Source organism: Oryzias latipes, chromosome 9 (genome assembly GCF_053564925.1).
Source record: "Oryzias latipes strain Hd-rR chromosome 9, Olatipes_Hd-rR_3.1".
Lineage (NCBI taxonomy): Eukaryota > Metazoa > Chordata > Actinopteri > Beloniformes > Adrianichthyidae > Oryzias > Oryzias latipes.
Window position 1 is genome coordinate 8,580,839 of NC_136245.1, and position 23,506 is coordinate 8,604,344.

Here is a 23,506-nt window from a genome sequence, read left to right on the forward strand (position 1 = left end):
ACCACACTATTCACACAGGCTTGCTCAGTCAGGTGTGTGTGCACTTTGAAAAGCTTCAACTTGTTAATAAAGGAGACACTTTGTGTCAGATCAGGAAGAGTTTTTAATTTTCCTCAGGATACGTTTTGTTCTTTTCTACCATGAACAATTTTGCTGCTTCCAAAAGCTCATAATGATAAACATCGTGACTTGCCATTCTGTTCAGTAAAAAAGTAAGAATCTTCCCATTCTTCCAGAAACATCCTGTGATTCTCTTTATACTCTGAATGTCGCCATTTTGAATATGAGGGTAAAATTCTGCATGCACATCAAATGTTTAGTAATTTTTTCCGACATTGGGCGTAACCCGCGCAAATGATTGGCGGTCACTTATGTGTTGGAAGCAAAATTGAAACACTCACGCTGCCCAGCACTCTTTTTATTATTTATTTCTTTATACTCTGATGGATTTGAGTGTTGTATATAAGTAAATTAATTATGAAATGAGGCTCAATAGGTCAAAGTTATTGTCACGATAAAACTGTGACACGTACATCATTCAACTCTGCATGGTCACAGAGAGGAAACAGGAAACTCATGGGTAGTTTAAATTGTACCTTTCCAACATCAATGCTGATATATTTGAACACACCTGAAAACAGCCCGAACAGCATTAATTTCAATTCTGCTAACAGCCCCCTGACTCATGGTGAGGAACTTTACACCCACAATTCCCCAATTCCCATGAGTCTTAGGGGCTGAATGCGGGGCTAACCCCCGGGTCGCCACAATATGATGAGACGCAAGATCCGCATGCTCATTGGCTGAGAGTGTTCGCCACCCCTGCACTAGACCGTCGCTACCTGATACTAGTGCAATCACCTGCAGTTGGAAGAGACTTGGTGTGAAATGTCCAAGTGAATCTTGCACCAGGCATTTTCATTCAAAGCTATATTGCGATGTATGAAAGACGTGGTGCCATCTAATTTCAGCCTGGCAAAACCGCTGTTATTATTTTCTCCTTCATGACCAATTCTTAAACAATTGGCACTTCTGGGAAATTAAGGGGACATGATCGATTACTTGCCACTACCAAATCCAATTCCCAAAATCAAATCCAAAGTTTGGCCTGGTTCCACTTTCAACACACATTATATGGACGAGCATTTTCTACACAGAGCTGGAAAACAGACTTAAAAACTTGCGTAGCAATGCGTAACCGCAAGAGCTTTGAACACAGAAGCCTGAAATGTGCATTTATGCTTATTTACTTAGATTTTTCATTGAAAGTAACTGCTTTTCCGAAACCCTTGTGAACATTGCATCAGAGTGACATCTATTTAAAAAAAAAAAACATCTGAATTTAATAGATTTATGTAAGCTAGACCTTACCTTAGCAAGCTTTCTGTTACTCCAGCAGCCTGTTTATCCAGTTTTTACATCAGGGCATCTTGTTTAGCTCTGCAGACATGGTGGCTCCAACAGGTTTCAAAGCTGGCAACAAAATACAGCATCCAATATCAACTTTAATGTTATCTTGTAACAAGATCCATTGTGTTCAGTGCAACAGCACTTCCGTCTAGTGCAAAAAACATGATCCAATCACAACCTCATTTATCAAAACGGAGAGAATGTCTCATCTCCTAGTATTGCTTTGCTCTGAAACCTAACACCAACAATAAAGGAATAAACCAAGATGAAGCTCAAAATGTAGCCAATATTCTGTTATTGTCGTTTAATTTAGCTGCCTAATAGAGAAGTACTGGTTTTACTTTCTGACTGGTGCTGACTGATTGTCTGCCAGGGACAGTTTTCTGTGTCTGAGAGCGATGTCAGTAGACAAGGCTGTGACATGAACATGATGAATCCCACACTCATTTAATTGCTGTTTTACAGCTCAGTGACAGCCATCAGCTAAATAAGCTGTCAGACGCGCAACGCGGCGACTGACTGGCAATTACTTTACTGAAGCAAAGTACAGCAGGCTTTTTTCCCCCCAAAAATATATTTTAGATTTTCAAAAATGTTTTTGTGATATTTTAGTTTGCAATATGACAGCAGAAAAAAGGAGGTCCCAAAACTGTTATATGTAGGTATTTTAAGTAGTCATTGCTTCTTCTTTTTTTATTTTGTGTCAAAGAAAATAGTTATTTTGACTGTAATAATTTTAATTAGCAAAACCATTTTATGATTTTAATTATTAAAACCTACCTTCAGTTTAAGATGTATCCTGCCAAAATGTCCTTTTTTTAAAGTGTAATTTACCAAGATAAAATTGTAAAATGAAATTAAAGCCCACTGAAAAACAGTGGCTTTTAGCATCATTACTGCCTCAATTTTGTAAAGCCAAAAATGTAAAAACTGTCTTTTTTTTTACTACATGCAGATTGTGTTTGTGGTCCTAGCATGTCTTTTTTAACTCTGACTCTGCCATCCTTATCCTTTTATCCATAACCTCCACTATAGTACCTCCACCATGGTTATCTGGGCTCTTCTCCTTCAGGATAAAATCTCTAAGGTGAAAACTCTTAGAGTCAAAAAGTTGCCATTGTATCATTGATAGGCCCATAGCAACAACAACAATTTTTGCTTCTTTGGGGCTGATAAATAAGTTAATAATTTTTGGTCGTGCAAAACTACATATCATAATTTCCCTTAATAACCAATGTTTTTTTTTTTAATGGCATTCATATATTGTTTACAGGACATGTTTACTGACATTTAATGTTTCATATCAAGTGCGATGTCTCGTGTCAGGAAAATGAAATTCTGAAAGTTTTTCTGTGAGGAACTGGTGGTGCCGGACCAAAAATGTAAAATGCGGAAGATCAGGCTTGGTAGCAGATACTTAAACATTTAATAAATAAACCCAAACATTCTGAAAACAAGGGAGCAAAAAAAGTGACAAAGCAGATGTTTTGACCATGAAGAACTGAAAAACAATACAACAAACCTTACCCTTAATGAAATCCCCTTACAAGATAAAAAATGCAACAATAAACAAGTAATTCTAATCTTCAAGGAAAGAATATTCTGCAACTTTGAGTCAGATAATAGACACGAACTAGTAAACACCTTGATAAATACAGCCCAGGACATCTGGGCTTCAAAGTTCATAAAAAGTATGCGGTCACTTTTCTAATTTCATGGTACATAGCCTATTCTTCAATAACAGGTAATAAACTATCACAGGCTTGAACAGCTCAGCTTAGAGATCAGTTGGTTACTATGCCAAAAATTCATTTTTGCTGGGGTCTAGGGGCAAATTTTGGTGACTTTTCGTGCAGGTGGCGGGGTCAAATTTTCCCTCAAAGGCGCAGAAATCTTTCCAACTGTGAAAACAATGTGGTCCTTGAAGTCATTGACGTTTGCGGGCCAAAATCACAGCCACCAAAATCAAATTTGATTACTTTTTGCTCTAGATTTTTAAAGTGGTGAGAAAGTACATCTAGCTCTTGTAACAATGGTATCTGTATCAGTCACAGTTGCATGTGCTTCCAAAGCTAAGCCCAACACTCCACTAAAAAATGTAGAAATAACAAATAAAATGGAAGCTAATAGCAGTCATCATAAAACCTTTAATTTTACATCTTTGTTGAGGTCAACAAATTAATGAAGGGCACTGATGCTAAGAGGTATCTATTAGCGTTTTAATTTTGCAAACATGGACTTCAGTCTCAGAGACTAAAGAGCTAAAAATCCAATAGTAAAGGTGGTCTTTAGATCTCACATCACTGCTGCGGCCACATTGGCAAAAGGTGTTAGAGCAGAGGAAATGAAAGGAGCAGCAGGAGAGGGAGGAAGAGGAAGAGGAAGGGACGGGGCGGTTTGTCACAGGAGTCATCAGTAACTGTCGCCACTCTGCTGCAGGCTTAATTAACTAGCTTGCTCGTTAGCATTGGTGCTCGCTTTTCCCTCCCTCCCTCTCTGCTTGCTGGCTGTTTCGAATAGAAACGCCTGATTATCCAGTGCTCCAGTCGCACCCAATTACAGGCTCCAAATGGAGAAACGTTAATCAAATCTTTAGTATGGTGGCAAACTTAGGGATATCAGATTGCAGAGGGGCGCAAAACTAATATGTCATTGTCAGAGGCAGTTGCGCAGGCATTTAACAGCTAGCTTTATGGAGACGGGATATCGCCTGGGTGTAATGTGGAGGCTGATCTGGAAACCATTACCATGACATGGCAGCAGGAACGCAAAGCCTGTCCTCACCCTAAACTCATTTTTTATCCACCCCACCCCTGTCTCCCACTCTACCCTTTCTCTTCCTCTGTTCATTCTCCTCATCCGTCAAACGAGTGAGGGGGAGGAAAGATAAATTGAGGGAAGAGAAGTGCAGATTGGATGAATAGAGAAAGGGAAAGATGGAGGGGTAATGAGAGGTGAACGGTAGGAAATGAAGGGGACAGCAGGGGGGGAGCAGCGAGCGCTTTTCGCCCCACAGTGAACATGGGGAAGCTGAGGGAAAGAGCGTCAGGAAAGCTGCTCTGGGATTTGCTGGATAAGAACCAAGAACTGATGTTGTCATTTTAACTCCAGCTTCTCAGAAAGTGCCAGATCTGAGGAAGGAGCCTGACCCCCACATATGGGATCATGACCAGGCAAACTCTGCCACTGGCTTCCCAAGGCCTGGCCCCGCCATCAAGCCACAGTCGGAGCCAACCAGAGGACACTGCTGTATAATGGCCTCATTACAACAAGTGATTAAGGCCCATGTGAAATGTGCTAAATGCCTGTGTCACTGAAGTGGCCTTTAAACGGGCATAAATAAACAAGAGTTATGCTGAAGGTTTGGGTGTGCACCCTGGCAGCATAATAAATTACAGGGTAATGATATTAAAAGCACAGAATCGTTAAGATGCCAAGCGGAGATGCCATAAATTTAGACGTGGGCTCCCACTGGCTGTCTCCACGCTGAGTAATTAAAGCAGATTTATGAGGCGCATTACATCATTGCTAGATAGTTCATATATCGGCCTTCTTTATTGGACAGCCTGACAGACTCCAAAAAATATTGTTCCGAGTTCCCTGGCCCCTCGCAGCTGAGAGGCCTCTCCCGGCACTCCATCTTTTGTTGTGTCAGTCCTGCGTGGTCGTGATGGATGGACTGATCCACTCCTCTGTCTCTCCCCTCACTTGTTCCGCTTCCCTCAGCCCTTCCTCAATGGAAGACTGGTGACAATACGAAAAAGCTTTATCTTCTCTCAGCAGCTCTTTCACTTCCTCCTCGTTTCTGTCTGTCTGAGAAAAGACAAAGAGCACAGACACAGATGTGAAGCCTAAGATGGACAGCAGAGGAGAGAAAGGGCCAAACAGGAGTGCAAAATGGGAGTCAATGACGGAGCAGCAAAATTTGTCCGAAAATCCCAAACTATTTATTTATTTTAAAAGCTGGTTCATCTGACAAACTGACAGTCTGAGATTAATTGCTCCACATAAAACTTCCCCGTCGACATACAGATTCACCATAAAAACCCATTAAGATACTGAAAAGTGTTTGGCACACTGAGGATTTGAGTAGAATCTCAGTGCTAAGCTTCAACAAAAATATAATTTATCAAACATCTCAGCATTTTAGATAGAAAACATTTAAGGCACTAATATATTGTTTTTTTATTTTCAATTTTTGTAAGAGGACAGTTTCCCAATGCGGTCATTTGTCTTGGAGTAAAAACATGTAAAAGGAGAATGAGATTCTACAAATGAAACTTTAATTTACTTATGAATCTGGGATCATTGTAATATAAATCTGGGAAAGCATGAGGAAATACCAAGGCATCTATCCATGGGGAGTCATTTGTTTTCTTTGGCGGTGTTTTCATGAAAAGCCATGCATCCAGCTTCAATTAAAACTTTTATCATTCTCAGAAAAAGTCACACAAACTTCTGTCCTTATGCCACATGCGACAAAAGGTTCAAGAAACATCTTCTGTTCCAGGTCAGTTTGACTACATTTTTGTATTTTTTAATATATTGTAGTGTAATGTATTGCGACTAAAATATGCTGAGTAGAGTGTTATCTTTTTCTTTTTCATCTCAGGTCATTACATATACTGTGAGTATACAATCAGAAAAAGGCCTTGAAAGTCATGGACTGTAACTGAAAATACACTGAGTGAGTTTGACGTCACCCTAAAGGCCCGTTCACACCGGGACGAATTTCGCCTGCGATTTTCGCCGACGTTTAACGCCTCGTGACTAAACAAAAGGCACCAATGTGAGTGTGCACACCGACGCGAAAAAACGCCACGCGTCAAAGGGTCAAAAAAAAAAAACTCCTCGGGTTCGTTTTTTTTTCTTCGACGCGTCGCGTCGAAATCTATTCGACCAATGAGAATGGCGCTTTTGCACACGTGTCTGGAGCTTCTGAAGTTACAGTAAAACACAACTTGGGGGCGCTCAAACACAAAACTGCCTTGCTGAGCACACATACCAGCGAAGAAGATAGACGTCAAGTAGCGTCTACACTGCCGCGAAGAAATAATGACGGACATTCTAAAATATCCCCGAACCAAGCACCAGTTGGAGCCACTGGTGCTTGAAATATTCATGTTTTCTTTTTATTATTCTGACTAGCGCGTAAATACTTGCTCTCTTCTTCTGAGTGAAAAGCGACTTTAAGAAGCCTAAAGTTGTGCAGCGCCACCTTGTGTACAGGAGTATTTCTGTTTACATTAAGCGCCATCTAATGTCAGGGAATGAAATTGCATGTTCGCTCGGCTCATCGTCAGCGAAAATCGCCTGGGTGTGAACACAAAAAACGTGGCGAAAAACGCTGGCGAATAACGCCTGGCGAATATTCGTCCCGGTGTGTACGGGCCTTAAGAAAATGACTTACTTCTGGCTCCATAAAAATGAAGTCAGTTTTCATTTTTTTGCAAAATAGGTGTCGCCATGTTTGAACAAGTAGGCGTCAGTAAGCAGTAATTGGTCGTAGTTGATATGAGTCATAATTTCCATGGCAACCATTATCACTAATCAGTAGTGAGCTTGTTGGAAGCCCCTAACCCTATCATTTGAAAGCAGGCTCAGGAGAATCTGTCAATTAAACGTTTAAAATATGCAATGCAGGACTTTTATTGAGGCATCTGATTGGCCAGTTCATAACTTGAATAACTTGCACCACAGAAACAATGAAATGAAAAATAGGATTAGCAAGAGAAAGTAAAAAAAAGATATCAGAGCAGGAATGGTTATAGAGTGACTGAGTAAAAGCTGTTTCGAAGTCTATGGAATTAAGCAGGTACTTAATGTTTGAAAGGCCGGGGGGTCACTCAGTCCAGTACAGTCAATGGTCATTGTTATAAATGTCGTAAGACATGGGGGCTGCAGCATCATGTTTAGGCCTTTTGGATTTATTTAAAAAGATGGCACGATGTGAGTTTTTTTTTAACTGCATCAAGTTTTAAAAGCGCATCCCTAAATAAAAATAAAGAATAAAATGAACCCTTAAGTCTAAAATATACTGACTTAGATCAAATTACCCACCAACATCTGTTTCAAAAATGCTGATCAACAAAAAATCCTGCACCCACCCCTTTTGCTCAACAGTTTATGGGAAACAAACTTGCAATTTCCAAGCAGAACATTCCTGTCATTTGAGTTCTGTGTATCCTCATAAAAGCCTCATGCATACACATTTTCATGTCATAATGGCCCAATGGTTATAATCCTCTGTATATTTCAATAAAATCACTGTGTGCCTTTACTGCTGATGAACCTTAAATGCCCCCACAGGAAACGCACTCCAAGAGCCAGACAACTTAATTGGTTTGGCTGCATGTAATTTTAATAGCTCCTGCGTGTAATTAGGTTGCTTATTATAAAGAATCTAGTCATAAATCATGTGAAACAGTGTCACATATACATTTCCTGTCATTAAAAAATTGTTGTTCCCGTGCTGTAAGTTTGTTTTCAAGGGTCACATGCAGTGAACCTCAACATTTAAGGCGTTTGAATGAAGAAAGAACTCTAAAAAAAACAGTACAACAAAAAAGGGTTAAGTTGCTGAATTGATTGCCCTCTGACTCTTTTAGGCACTGTCTTTAAGTCAATATGAAGCAAAAAAAAAAACAAGTAAAACTTTATATTTAAATGTTTTTAGATTTTTCAAATGTAGAATGACTTTGACCAACATTTTATCGTTAACTGATGCTTTACATCTGTGATGTTTCCGTTACAAGATTTTTGACTGTGCAACGTGCAGCGGTGGTTAAACCACAAGAGGGGGGGAAAAGGTACAGGCATTTATTATTTTCACACACAAGCAAGTACACATGCCTGGCTTTTTCTCTACAGGTGCCACCCAAAGTGCCACTACAACCAACAAAGCCTGTGTAGAAAGCTTTGTGTTACCCAGACCTAATTCTCCATAAATTACCTGCCAACGTTTCCCCCTGAAGCCCAAAAGGGAACATCTGCCTGTATAAGAGCGGGGGTAATACTTTGTACTTTCCATGGTCTAAATTAACTGTAAAGATTTTTTACAACTTTTGTGAAAGTATGAAAAGGTGCTGCTGGCTCTTGTAGGATGTTATTGCAGTCAATGCTTCTTTGTTTAAATAAATTACGATAGAGGTGTGGGTCCCCTTGTGCCGGTCCGTACCCCAGATAAAATACAGGGTTGTGTCAAGAAGGGCACTTAAAAATAAAAATATCTGCCAAACCACCTGTGTGAATCATTTAAAGCTGATTGTTAGTAGCAAGGGATACGCCGAAAGGTGAGCAAAAAGGGGTTTGTGGTATTTGTGTAATATGGTTTACTTAGAAGAATCAGAATAGGGCAGCATTCCAACTCAAAATTTTAACTGATCTTAAATCTCTTGTTTGACAAGCCACCTGGGCAAATAATTCCCTGCATTCCTTCTTTTTCATAACCAGGTTTCTTTGTAAAGTCCAAAAACAATACAAAAAACCAACAACAGTCACAAAAAAAGTCACACTCCAATAATGATTTAATCTAGTTTAAAAAAAGCCCTTGGTGGACTTTTAATTATAATTATGCAATTTTAGCCCAAAAAAAGTGTCACCTCTGTGTTGTGGGTGGGACTGTTGGCATCTACGTAAGCATCCTCTAACATCCCATCATCCCTTTTCCCTTTTTTCACGTTCTCTCCACTAGCGGCCAGCACCTCAAAAATGGTGAGCATTATTAGAGCTATCCGGCCATACAGTTTGAGCCAGATGCCAAATGAGAAAAATGAAGACATTAGTTGATCTATTTGTCTGCAAGTGGATGGATCCGACTGGCCCGCCCATTTCAGTCGCTGCGTCAAACTTTTTATAAAGGCAGGTTTTTATTTGCTCCTGATCTATCACGATGGGAATAAAAAAAAACGCACAGTTTTAATCCTAATTTCTTTTGTCCTTTCCAAGTGAAAAACATGGTTATGGTTAGTTGTTGACATTGATTGACATTTAAGATTGGTTTATTGGGGAGAAAACCTGCAAACACACAGTACAGTACTTTGGACTGCCAGCTAAGTGGCATCAAAGATTTACGAAAACTTGGCAGGCTGAATGCATTTTGTACTGTACAGGAGACGTGGCGTGGAGGAGATTGATTGACAAGGTCTACAGCCAATCAAGATGCAGAGCACAATGCACTGCTAAAAATAAATAAAATGAAAACATGCAAAACTACACAAAAAAAATCTGCAAAACTGGGAGGCCACAAAGGTGTACTGCATTATAGCAAGTCTCCACAGTACATTTCTTTTAAGATCTTACATGCTGGAGCAAAGTTATGACCTAATTCACTTCATTTATTAATAATTCTCTACTTCTGTGTTCAGATTCTGTACTCAAATAAGCCTTCAGCACTTATTTAAAACCAAAAAACTAATGAATATCAACAATCATATAAAAAAAAAATAACCTGTTTAATGGGGAATTTTTCAAAGAAAATGATTATCTGACAGGCTCTGGATCACCCCAGCTTATTACAGTAAATGACATATACAGTATTTGTGAGGTGACGCTTCTTGGCCTACCTGTGTGACCTATCGGGGTAAGCTGTGATTTATGAATGTCGGCGCATGTCTGTGGAGCAGTTCTGGTCCATCTGTTGTGAGTTTTGCTCTACCTTCTATTGACAGTATTTCAGGTTGTGTGATGTTGCAGCAGGACTTAATGGGTCAGACGGGTTTTGGCAGATGCGTTTTAAAAGCAGAATGTCTGTGTCCCGTCTGTGCCTGAACAGGTAAAGAATGGGAATGAGAGCAAACAGAAGTGTGCAGCCGAGGGTAGCGCAGCCACTCCATCACTGTGATCGGCCTTGTCATATCTTTCTCCTTCCTCTCTGTGCTCCTCATGGGCTCTGCCTTTTTCTCTCCCTCATCCTCCTAATGGTAGTAGTGGGTTGTAAAGTTCACTCCTGCCTAATTTATCAACTACCCTCTTCTCCACTGTCCTGTACAGACATTAACTGTGCACACTGATACTGAACTCTAGCCCACACCCTTCTCTCATTTATTGTCTTTTTACAGCAAGAAGGGAGCATCAATTAATTTAGGGCTAAATTGCTCTGTGCCCCCCGGGGGGGCTGTGCAGCTGGGCAAGTTAGAGCTGGCTGCGTCTTGCTGGGGTGATGAGGTTGAATATCTGATCTGTATCATTTGTTAAGTACCAGGATTTGAGTTCAAAAACCTTTCACTGGCTCTGGTTTATGTGTGCTGGCACTATTGCTGACCAGGTGACGAGTATGCCTTCACTGTGTCCTAACAGGTGCTGCAGGCTCAGTGTCCTTGTAAGGACAGTGCAGTATACTCCTCGGATGTTTACTCTCTGAGTCAAGCAGCTGCACAGAACATTTATAATACACTCATAAGTACAACACAGATGGATTTAGGTCCCCTAGCCATCATTCCCTGGCTCATGATTAATGAGCAGCACTTGGAGTCACATGTGTTGCCGCCTCGCAGCTTCAGCGTGTCTTTCCGGGCACGACATTTTGTATCCTCTGCGTATAATGAACTCCTTGGTGTCGTTCATTATGTTGTTTCACTGGCAGAGCTCTTCCATGCATGTTTCTGTTCACTAGGCCTTGTGCCATGTTTGTACTCCGTGTGGGTGCCTGTGTCACTTTGCATCTTACTCACTTATCAAGACAGTGATCCGGTGAAGTGTGTGCCGTGGGAATTACATCAATGTAATTCGGAACCGTTCAAATGCTGACAAGTCAATGGAGGAAGACCTGACAGCCAAAAAAGGAAGAATTTGAGTGTTCCTGTGGAGGACACGCTGAATAAGAAGCCCTGGCACAGCAGGAAAGTATCCACTTTTCTGCAGAACAGGCACACCATTACGACAATGGCCTCGTAATCATTGTGATAACCCTCTGAAGTTATAGCTGTAATTTAGTCTCTAACAGAATGGAGTCCATTTGTCTGACAATGCAGACCACAGTCAGTCGCCTGGATCGACGCACTCGGGCACACAAAGACGAACCACACAAGTATACCTCACAAACGCCTGGGCACATCTGTATACAGACAGAACAATTGTGTATACAGATAAACATAGGCCTGCTACTCTGCACTCTCAAGGGTAGGGTTCCAGTAAAGCGGCATCGGAAAAACAGCCATCTGATGGATTGAGCCTGGAGACGGCGGTGCAGACAAATCCCCTAATGTGGCATAAATAAGGTTGCTGTGCTGATCGCTCTCTGCAGACAATGTAAATTAGGTTGTCAGGCAAAGTCACTCCCCTGTTTGCTGTTCCGCTAACAAGAGTCACCAAAGCTTGACAAGAGGGAGAGCTTCCAGTGGAAAAGGATAGGGGGAATTAAATAAAGTAGCATCCCACCTGTACCTAACACACAAACACATCCTTGCATGCACACCTAACAGATGTATTCTTGCTCTAAACCACACAAGCAGGTGGAGTGCATGTTTGATTAATTTCCCGTCCTTCCCTTTCTCTTCTGTATGACAGCTCAGCTAAGGAGCTCAGCCATTTTGCAGTTAAGCTTACAGCACGTCTGCCTAAGGTCTGCAGATTCTCAGGAGGATGACAAAGTTCTTGCTGAGGTCTGTGAATAATGTCAAGTGTGATATAATGACTTCCATCATTTCAGAACTTCCCACAGAGGCTTTCAAGTGACTGAAAGCAGTTCAGACGATAAGAGATTTAATGCTAGAACCGCTGTTGTTGGACTTGTTCTTGTGCTCTTTACCAAAATTGTCCTTCCTGTTTCTTGTTAGCCATGCAGCTGTTTCTTGTCTGCTTGATTCCAAGAGTTTGTCAGTCCACAGCTGTTTAATCCTCACCACGTTTATGTTCTCAAAACATGCCTGTTGCTATGAAGTGATGCAAAAAGTTCTGTCTACTTTCCATTACTTTAATTGGATAGTTCAGCTAATTTTAGCAAAGATGCAGTGATGTTCTATTAAGAATGTGCTGCACTTGTACATATGCATCTCTAAGAAGACATAAACCTGAACCAACACGAGACAGGCCTGCTGGTGCAGTCTCACCTTGTCACATTTATAATGAAGAATACATAAAACAAACAGTATCTTTCAAACACTCTTACCACCAAAAACACTGAAGCCCACACATCGTCCTTGTTTGCAAGCTACCATGCACAGAAACAGCTTTGCCCTTTCTCTGTCAAACATTTCTTCCCATAGCAGGCTAAAAAAGTGTTTCTCAACACTGACAGGGAGAATAGATGGCCTCCATTACGCCTGGCTACAAACACATTCCACCGGGATGAAGGGGCTGTAAATTATCCTGCGAGCGCCCAGGCCAGGCCGCAGCCGAGCCAACAACCCCCAGTCCCCTCCCTGTTGCTAATGGGGCAGGCCCATCCACAGCATGCACGGCACTGAATCACACACCCTGTATCCAAACATACACTGTCATCTGTGTGTATATACAGTATGTGGGCACACGTCCATGAAATATAGCAGACTTGGTAAATCACACACTCGGGAATGTGTCCCTGAAACCGTCTTCTGAGTAAGTCAAATTCAACAAAGACATGCATTGTAATGGTTCATACAGTCAACTATTCTCTTATGACGGTGCACAACAGGCTTATGTTACATTACAGAACAATAAATGTGTGACGGGTTTCACTCTGACAGTTCTAATGATGTGAAGCTGGAGGGTGTAACTGTAAAAACTTCAGCAGTAAGTAAGGTCAAATTCAGTTCGCATGACACAAGTGTTGTTGGAAGCTAGGAAGCCATCAAACAGGGTGAGACGTTGCCCTGTGGTGCTCTGAAATGTTAAGTGTTTGTATGTAAATCATTATGGGCAAATACTGAAATGACAGGGAACGTTTGGCTCTTAGAAGGTAAAGCTTGATTTTCCTTTGTGGCAGTGAACTTTCCGTCTCGCCTTGCAGCACTGACAGGAATCTTCAGCGGATTTTCCACACCAAAAACTTTTTTTCCATGGATGTTTTACATTTACATTGTAAAGAAAAAAAACATGAGCAAAATGTCGTTCTGCAGGAGATATCTGAAACAGCAATCGTTTAACGTGGGACTTCTAACTCCAAATTTCTTCTGTTTTCGGTTCTCTCTTGCAACATAAGACAGACTTAAAATTTAAATTGTGAAATCTTCAAACCTTAGCAATTGTCAATTATAAATGCAAAGGTGCAACAGACTCACAAAAGCCATGGAGAACCAAAATAAACAGAAAAACTGCTTTTGACTGTGACAACAATAGAAAATTGTAATTAAATTTGAATTTACACAGATGATCAAGGCACCCTCTCTTGTTGCTGCAAAAAAGCAACACTTCCTGGGCAAAAATAGTCATTTAGTGCCTTTTTAAACAAACTGGTTGTTGAACTGCACCTCAGAACTTTTTCAAAGCAAATTCCTGAAGAAAATCCTTGTGACTTGTCGGTATCTAGTTTTACAACTTGGATGCTGTTACCTGAAAGAGGCTTTACACTTTTTTGGGATAAGTTTCTATGCATTAGACTGGCAAATTTTAGGTTTGTTCTAAGCTTAGATGATGTAAATGAAATGAATCCATAAAGCATTCTTTCAAGTTTATCTTGCACATTCATGGTTTCAAGATACTTTACTCTATCTTTTTAATAAATCCGTTAAAACTGCTGTTAATAGATTGAGGAGTTAAACTGAAAAAACACGTTTGGCGACGGTTGATGTATATTTTGGGATCTAAGAAGGTCTGCAGGGTCCACAAGGTTCAACTGTTTTTCAGTGCAGCTGTTTCAAAATCACCATGGAGGCCATTTCCTAGGAGAATTACTTGAATGAAAACAGGTTCAAAATATTTGTTCCATATCTTTTTACAACCACAGACTGTTGAAAAACAAAATGGCTTGGATAAAAAAACAAAAAAATCTGCCTCCTCCACAACATTACATTAAAGGAATTTTAAGTATTTACACTGTAAAGAGTTTCAATGAAAAAGCCCAGTCTGGACAAATCTGGGGGGAAAAACACACGGTCAAATTTACTTAGTGCAATATAAAAAGTCTGACTGATGTGCTTTTTAAAGTGACAATTCTCAAAAGACATCTTAAAAGCTCAGTTTAGTACAATCCGAGCATCTTTTTTTTTAATACAGATTCCTAAAAGTATCATCAAATTATTATCTTCTCATCAGAAAACTGTGGAAATATTGCTTATGCCATGTTTGGTTTGTTGAGTTGACAAAAAATGTGAACTCAAGACAATTTTTAGGCAAGTATGCATTTTCTCTGAATTGTGATCAAGTTGTTCATTTAATAAAATACAGAAGAGCTGCAAAATGTAAAAGTTATTTTTAATGACATGCTAACATCAATGTCCACGTAATTCTACTAACTGTTTTCTTAAGAATTCAACAAGTCCTTGGACCTGGTAGTGCTTCAAACGCACTGAATCCCATCATGTAGCCCCACAGATCCACCCTCTTACATCCTGTCTTCGGCTCATACCACGGGCAACCAGCTGCCGGGCCCCGCCTGAGGCATTGTGGGCCCTGGTGACAGGTCACATTATACCTGGGTGTTGACAGGGGGGAAGGGGTCAGCCATGCTCTCAGGGCCAAGAGGGAGCAGAGGAGGTGACAGGAGTGGGAGGAGAAGGAATATGGAGAAATGGAAGTCCTTTCATCGCTGCCCTCTGTGAGTGACGGGCAGCGCAGCTGTGACACTGATGGTACATACCAGCACATGTGGGCTGAAGTCCACACAGACAGGAGTGGAAAGACCACCGCAGGAATGTACTGGAGGACAGACGCCCGGTGTTCTGTTTACACATCATTTAAATTGCTGAAAATGTTTGACCAGCCCGTGAAAAAATCTGTTATGAGGTTAGAGACCTTTGACAATACAGTCATTCAAAGGAACTGTCAATAAAGTTTTTTTTCCATTCTGGTCTACATATTCATTTCAGAAGTCCTAATTTGTCACAAAACAGTCAGTAACACATATGCAAGTTAAAACTACCTATCAGGTAACAAAAACCCGTTCTAAATAACTACATACGTACATAACTATGAAAAATTTTGGGCGCCCTTCTTTTCTTACAGGCCAGAACTGCAGCTAACAGAGAACTATATCTAATACCATCATCTATTGCTGGTCGATGTTTATTTTAGTGCACTTCACCCTCCAATACTCAAAGAAGATGCAGCTGCTTTTGTGGCAAACACAGCTGTGCCTAACATCAACTGTCTTTCCATACATTAACTGACACAAACGCTCCCATTGTCAGCCTTTGCGTGGAGCCTGACCCACTTTCACTCATCCCCTTCCTCTCTTTGCATGAATGGTGAATGTTCACCTGAAAATTTGGAAATGATCCCTCATGTCATAAAATCTAATGTCTCTGTAATATTACTCAGTATATGCGACAAAGACTGAAATTTTAACTGAAATGTAATGAAGAAGCTGAATGCAATGTCATAAATGTTACTGTGGAGGATTTTGATGCTGTCTTTCCATTCTAGCAACATCTCACAGCAAAAGTCTGGTGCTTCTAAGAAGTTATATTTGAAATTTCTGTGCAAGGGCAACAAAAAACTTGAGAAGATTAACTTTCTTGACAAAGCAAGACATTCTTATTTGCATCCCAAGATATTTGCAATCTATACCTTTTTTATACCTTCCTTAGCTTTAGTGACAATTAAAGGCAGACAGTCATTGATGACACTTGTTATCATTGTTCCATTTGGTTTGCACCAATTTTTCTGCCACTGAAATAGGAGAGGTTTATTATTCTGCATAAACTAAACCTATTCCCTATTTGTTTCTGCTGACACAGTCCGCATAAAAACTCATGTTTAACAAAGATTGCAGAGCAGCACTTTCTGAATGTTTTTATAGTTTGAAGAAGCTCTCCTGGAGGTATTTTTTAAGACCTGAGTCCAGGCTTACTGTGGCTTTCACATGCTAGTATTTGGCTGTATTTTTGGTGGTAAACTCGTCCATCAGGACACCAATAGACAGAATACTTTCAGCTAAGTGAAAATAACTTTGGATATAACTGTGGATATTTTCTGATATATTTCAATATATTCTTGTCTGTAATTGTGGTCAGCATATTAAGTTTGACCACATTTTTTTACTTTAATGCCACACAATTAAGTCCTACTATTTCTGTATTGAAATAACTTTTGGTTGAAAATGGTCAGTCCACACACACGCCCTGGTCTCCTGATGTTGGCGAACCATTCACACAGAACCCTGCTGGTTTTTCTTGATACTTTGAGAAGAGTTCTATTAGCACACCACAACAGTTCTTTTCAAATACCGTAGCATCACAAACAATAAGTAGGTGCTACAGAACAGCTGTGTAGAATCAGAAATCAAAAATGATCAATTAAAAAAAAATACATTGTTTCTCTGTGGCACCTACCTTGTTTTTGTAAAGCTGGGCTGTGTGAAAAGAACTGTCATGGTGCATCAATGCAACTCTTCTATAAAACACTAAGAACCAACATGTTGGGTTCTGTGTCCATTGATTAGTGCACTTTTTACGGATTTGTTGCAGAATCCACGGAGGCACAATCCCAGCTGATGGTATCCGTGGGTTAGCGGTATCCTGTGGCTCAAAGCCAAGCAGAGAAGTGTTGATGCTGATTTTCAGTGACTCCAGGGTCTGTTCAGACCTTATTCTGCAGAGACCTACTCTTTATCCACAAGATAGATGTTCAAAATGCAAACTTCTTTTTGACCAGAGAAATCACAACAGGCTCTCTCTGGGAATTAAAGTTCAGCGTGGCTGACCTCCAGCTGCTCTTTGCTTCTGTCTTGCTGCCTCTCTATTAATGTCCCTCCAACACTTGCTGCCACCATTTGACAAGTGCACCATGAAGACAGGCTAGTCAACATCCCCCTGCCCACATGGCATTTGCACAGTTTCACCTTGCTGCACTTGTTGTGCCTTCTCTAATGACCGCACACACATCGATGAAGAGCTGAACACTGAGCTATTTAAGAATGTCAGTCCGATGTGCAGCGCAGTTTGTCGGCTCGCCAGGTAAGATTACATCAAAGAGACAGGCCTCTTCGTGGAGGTCTGGCCTCTTTCTTTCACATACACAAACACACTTTTAGGTAATTACAGACCTTAAACCTTGTATTAAACACAAGCTTGCTGTCTTGACTTCAATAATATTGATAAAGTCTGTCCACAGTGGTCATGCTTCCAGAGTAACCATACAAATAAAGTTCTTCATTAAGGTTTAGTCTGATTTCAAACACTTACATCTTTGCTGATACATTCATGAACTACATTTGCAGAATTGTATTAGCAACACACAAACATATACACAGTGGATATAAAACAAAGGGAGTCAAGAGTTTAGGGGAAGCCAAGCGAGGTGCTTGAATGTCAGTCAGGGCAGATTTTCATGTGTGTGTGTGTGTGTGTGTGTGTGTGTGTGTGTGTATTTGTGTGTGTGTTTGTGTGCCTGGCTGGTTGATTGGAGCCTGGGCTGGAATCTATCCAGGCCATCACTCACACTTTACTCTAGGAGAGGGCGTTGGACAGTTTTTATTAAAATTCTGTCAGAGGGTGTGTGTATAGTTGTGGGTGCGTGTGATTATGTGTATATGAGTGAGCATCTGCCTCAGGCTCAGAAGAGATATCATCTCTCCTTTGACATGTTCTTTCATCTTGCCTTTTTTCTTCATGACAGACATTATTTTAGCTGCCAGTCTTTTTTTTTCACAACTCCAGTCTTTCCACAAGGCCAACTTTTATCCACTGTACTATGTGCAGGGGTGCCGGCGTTCTTGTCTTTTTAATCATATCATCAATAAAATGCATCTTCAAAAGCATTGCCAGCAAATTCAAAGACGACGGTGTTAACAGAACAGCAATTGCTTTTTTCCGCTTATGCTGTCAGGTTATTCTGCAAACACAAGTTTCATGTATAATTTACATAAAATCTCTCTAATATCTTCTAATCAAAAAAAATTTTGGATCTCTGTTGGTGGAAATCCAAGTGTATTCAGCAAACTGAAGGCCAAATGTTTTACTCTCCTTGGTGACAAAGTCTGTATGAAAGCCATAATTACATTTTATGTTTAACCCTTGTGCTATCTTAGATGACCCCACCCTTACTTTGACGTGTTCTCCCTACCATGACAAAGGTGGATAAAGGTGGAAAGATTTCATGTAATCCATGGACACCAGTGAGGTTCACAAATCATTGAAGAAAAAAGGTCCAGCGCACTGTCTAATGGGTCTAGATGACCCAAATCCAATGTTAAAGTGCCTAGGATAGCACATGGGTTACAGAGCTACGCTGATGCAAATTGTGTTTTTGGTGTTTTTAACACATTCTTGTTTTTAATGTGTTTTAACATCATGGAGGACATATACAAAAAGAATTAAGCATAAAATTAAATGTCTGAGTATTTATTATTATTCAAATCTTTGCGATTTAGGCGCAGACGAAAATAATGTTATTGAAAAAGCTTGTTGTTATTACAGCCCCATAGGCTGGCCACTAGCTCCCTGCTCCACTCCATTTTGATGACTAGTTTGTACTTCTTGGTTTTCCTGGTTTGAGCTGGTATCTGCCTCTGAACTCTACAGCTGGATAGCTCCTATATTGCTCACCATTTTTGCTCCAATATTACTAATCATAATGTCTTGGGACGTCAATGGGAACTCTTTTATAGGAGATCAAAAGATGATCACAGTTTTGCTTTTTTTTTTTTAAGTGTCATTATTCCCATGTCATTATTCAACTTTTGCCTTCTTTGGGTTTTACATTTATATAGTTAAAAATTGTGTGTTGTACTAAATGGTTAACCAGATCATTAACCTTAAACTTATTTGTACAAAAAGCATTTCTTGTTTATCTTTTCACAGCATTTCCTATTGGGTTTTAGATATTAGGGACATAAATCAGAATCAGTAGAAGACATCCAAGTGATAATAAATTAAATAGAACAGGTAGTGGTGTAAAAAATGTCCAACTATAGTGTTTTTTTTCTCTGTCCATGGTTGCTACGTGAGGTGTCACAGATGTCTATTTTTTGATAAATGAATACAAGTCAACACTACATAAAGAGGAGCCACACAGTAAGCAGGTGCAGCTGTTAGAAGGCTAAAACAAGGCTTTGCCTGTATGTTTAGCTTTCAGTTCCACTCCCTCCCTCCCGACCAAGCTCCCAGCACCCATCAACAGGCTGTACGTTTTTAATCACGCTGAAATGATTTATTTAAACAGCAGGCAAAGTGTCAATTCACTTCCTTTCATTTTTCAACATGTTTGTGTTCTTTGTTGGATGATAAATTTACCTTCAGACAACCCCAATATGACTAATTAGCTTTGAAATATCAGAACCAGATGTCGAGTTGAAGGAAGTTCTTAACAGGCAGCCAAGAGAGCCGACTCACCCTGTGCCTCCCTTCTGCACTAACACACGTACTTCCCTTTATTCACTCTTCTTCTCTTCCTACAAACAACACAAGCCTTCTTGCAATCTGCTCCTGCCTTCCAACTTTCTCTTTTATTTTCTTCTTTTGCACTTTTAGATCTACACATCCTCACAAGTTGGAGCCATCCTGTTGAGAGCCAACAAACCAGGTCATAAATCTGGCAGTGTGAAGTTAACCTGCACATGCCCTGTGTTTACCTCCTCCTTCTTTGCCTCTCTGTGTCACTCAGCACCTCCACTCAATTTATTCTTCCTCCTGCCCGGAATGACTGGCTCAGTTTTCTCACTCAGGCTCCAAAGGTTCGGGTCTTAGTGAGGTTTTGAGCTCATGCCCAGAAAGTGTAACCAGAACCTGTGTTGGTAAATCAGTGTGTTCAGACCTTTAAAGAGGTCCCTGTACTACCTTTTACAAAAAAAAAAGCAAAAAAACTTTGTAGCTAGCATGAGAAAAATGTGCTTTTTTGTTTTTTATGTCATTCTTTGTTTCCGCTAGGTGTTTAAAAGGTTTGGATCGGGAGTTAAAAGGAGGTATGAATTCAACTTTTCTATGTTCGGGCGAAGACTGGGAGTGTTTTGAACTGCAACGATGCAGAAAAACCTCCTGTCCCTGCATACATGCTTTAAAACAGCACAGGGCCCCCGCAGGAGCATTGGAGCACTGACACCTTGACAGTTTGCCATGAGTGACGTCTGATCTGTACAAATTTCAAGACTAATAAATCTACCTGTCAGAGCTTGGGACTTGAAAGGGCCGCAGCCCTGCGGCACAGCTTTAACACAACTTGTGTTGATGAAATTCTGACTGGAGAATTATAGCTGTCAGAGAACCGCCCACATCAAACCCGAAGACTTGGCGTCCTTCTCTTTTTTCCCCCTTTTCTCTCTTTCACTGCTCAAACATTACACATTCACCTCCTCCTTGCTGCCTGTCCCTTCCAAACATCTCTTTTCCTTCGCTGCTGTTCTTTCTCACTTTGAGAAAAATGAAACAAACGTTCGTTCATGCTCTGGTGACCATTATTAAATCATTTTGACATCTACCAGCCAAACACTTCATCATATTTCTTCTATTGTAAATCTCTGGCCCTGCCAACAGTTAAGGATTTCTTACTGAAAATAAGTTGCCATGGGTGACAGGTGTGACCCTGTCATTTTTTACAGCTTTTGGCAATAGTTGAGAATGTGACGCCAGGGCTAGACCACTGGTCAGCATCATTAAAAAACACTGCTTTGTCACCATAGAGTCAGAGTCAACAGCCACAGGTTAAACGACCTGAAAGGTGGAACCGAGATAGGAGGAGGATAGAATGTAAGAAAGGCTGTTTGTGGGTGATTTGAATGCCAAAAGGGGCATAAATCACGCCGACCTCCTCCCATTTCCACATCCTTCCAGGCACACTGACTCCCCTTCTCTTTGGATTTATTTTTGTTTAGCTTTGATCCCAGACTGCTTTGCTCCTCATCTCCTTTCAACATGAGCCGATGTATCCTGTGGGTGATAAATCATCTGCGAGTGTTTAGATACTTTGCTGCTGCCACAGATTTTTCCTGTAAACGTTTCAAGAGGGGCGGATATTATTTGCATTCTTCAAAAGAACCGTTGTCTGTGTGAAAAGTTCACCGGAGTCCCCGGGAAGAATGGCAGCCTTAGTATATTGATTTAAATGTCAAAAGGTGTGACTTTAGAGTGAGGTCAGGACCTTCCGGGGTCAGTTCGATCACTTATTGATGGATGAGTCAAAGAATATGTGAAAGTGCTCTGCTTTATCATTGAAATGTTTCTGTCAGCTTTAAGTTGCTTCCCAACAAGAAGAGACTGCTGCAGAGCTGGATTTATAAGAAATATTAGCTGTTTTACTAACGAGCCAGAATTTCACATATTTATTGCTGCTGCAACAGGTTTTCATTTCAAGTCCCACTTCAATCATCTTTTGATCTATTTTAAAAGTGTTCCCAGTGGTCTTTTAATTATAGTTTAATTATGATCGTACCATTTTTTAGCAACAACTTGAGTCATTTTCTAGGACAGTTTCGGCAGAGCTCCAGGATTTCCTTAGAAATTTACCTCTGACTTGTGGGAGGGACTGCAATGGACGAGGAAAGCGGGAGATGTACATGGTTCCATATGTCTATAAGTGGATGCATCAGAATGGAGCAGGGGAGCTTGTGGCCCACTGATTGAAGTTTGTACGTAACAAGCTTTTTTAAAAAGCATTTTTTCATCTGCTTCTGATTCACCACAATTTGAAAAAAGGAACACTTAGATACGTAGTTTATTATTAATTTACTTTGTGTATGTCCTCCACCATCAGAAAAGTGCTTCAACAACATGTTAAAAACAAAAAAAATTGCCGTTTTCATTGGACCAAGTCTTTGACATTCACACAAACTTTGACTTTACGATCCATATCTGCTTTAATTTCCATCAATCAAATCAAATATCTCATCAAATCAAAGAATGACAACGAAATGTATTTGTTCTTTGGCCAAATGCTTAAACAGCAGCAATCATTTACACTACACACAGACACTGCAGCAATCTGTCAGTCTTGGTGCTTGTCAGTCACTCCTTGCCTTTGTGAGAAGCCGACTCTGACTGACAGCCCGTGTGATCTCTCTAAAGGACTGGCAGGATGGCTACAAAGGGCCCGGCTGCAGTAATTGGCAAGACAAAGGCTTCCCGCCCAAGCACCACTGTCACTCATGTGGTTCCAGAGCGATGAATCAACATGAAACACGCCACACCAGTTAACCAAAGGGAAAGCATGCTTGTAGACTAACAGGTAACCAATCACAGGGCCAGCTCGAGGTCATTTCCCCGGGCAAAGTAGCTAAAAGGTGACCTCTTTAAAAGAACACATCTCCACTCACCCAACACCCTCCATGCAATCCCTCCCGATTCACCTTCTCACCTCCACTCCCTGCTGCTCTGACCCCTCTCTGACCTGTTGGGCCGTTTTCCCAGCTCGGCTAAGAACACAGAAGCCCCGCCTTCCTGTCTGCTTAATCTTTAGCACACCTGGTTTTCATTTCTCAGATTTCACTTTCTATCTAAGGGCCAACTATCTGTCTTCTGGTCTGTTTGGAGGCAGAGGAGGAGAAGAAGCTTTTAGCTGTCATCATGAAAGAAACAATAACTGTTTGATTCATTGTTGAGTCAGATTTGAAATGTAGATAAAACAGGCTGTGTCAAGGCTTTGTATGACAGATAGCTGGGCCAAGAGTGCATTGAGGACTGAGATTACACCTTCCAACCCTGCAAAGTCAATTCAGGTCAACTTTGCTTTTGGAAGCAGACCAGAACAGTGTGACCAAGATAGTCCACTCAGAAAGGTCAGAAAGGGTATATCTACGTCAAGTAAAGTGGCCTTGTCAAAGCTTGTGGGTTACTGAGCATGTCTCCGGATGCCCCGAGCCTGACCTTCCTCTCTGTCCTCTCTGAGTCACCTTTGTCTCCTCAGACACCTTCCCTCCTCCTCCTTCCTCATCTCTGACTCCTGTCGCAACAAGAGAGCAAAGCGAGCAAAAGGGGATGTCTCTGGCTGAGAGGACTCCCTGCCTCCTGTCCACACACACACACTTGTGGGACACCATGTCTGCCTGCGTGGTTCTTTACAGGGTGGTCATTAGTCATCAGGCAGATCAAAG

The 23,506-nt window shown here is 40.8% G+C and overlaps 1 long non-coding RNA gene across 1 annotated transcript in view; it reads right to left on the minus strand.

Annotated features, from left to right (window-relative positions):
- Nucleotides 1–2,813: 2,813 nt before the first annotated feature.
- The window catches only part of LOC144994405 (uncharacterized), a 32,876-nt gene continuing 12,183 nt past the window's right edge, over nt 2,814–23,506 (minus strand). Inside the window, exon 2 of the long non-coding RNA XR_013657937.1 lies at nt 2,814–5,223. This is a non-coding gene — a long non-coding RNA (uncharacterized LOC144994405). The remainder of the gene's footprint in view (nt 5,224–23,506) is intronic.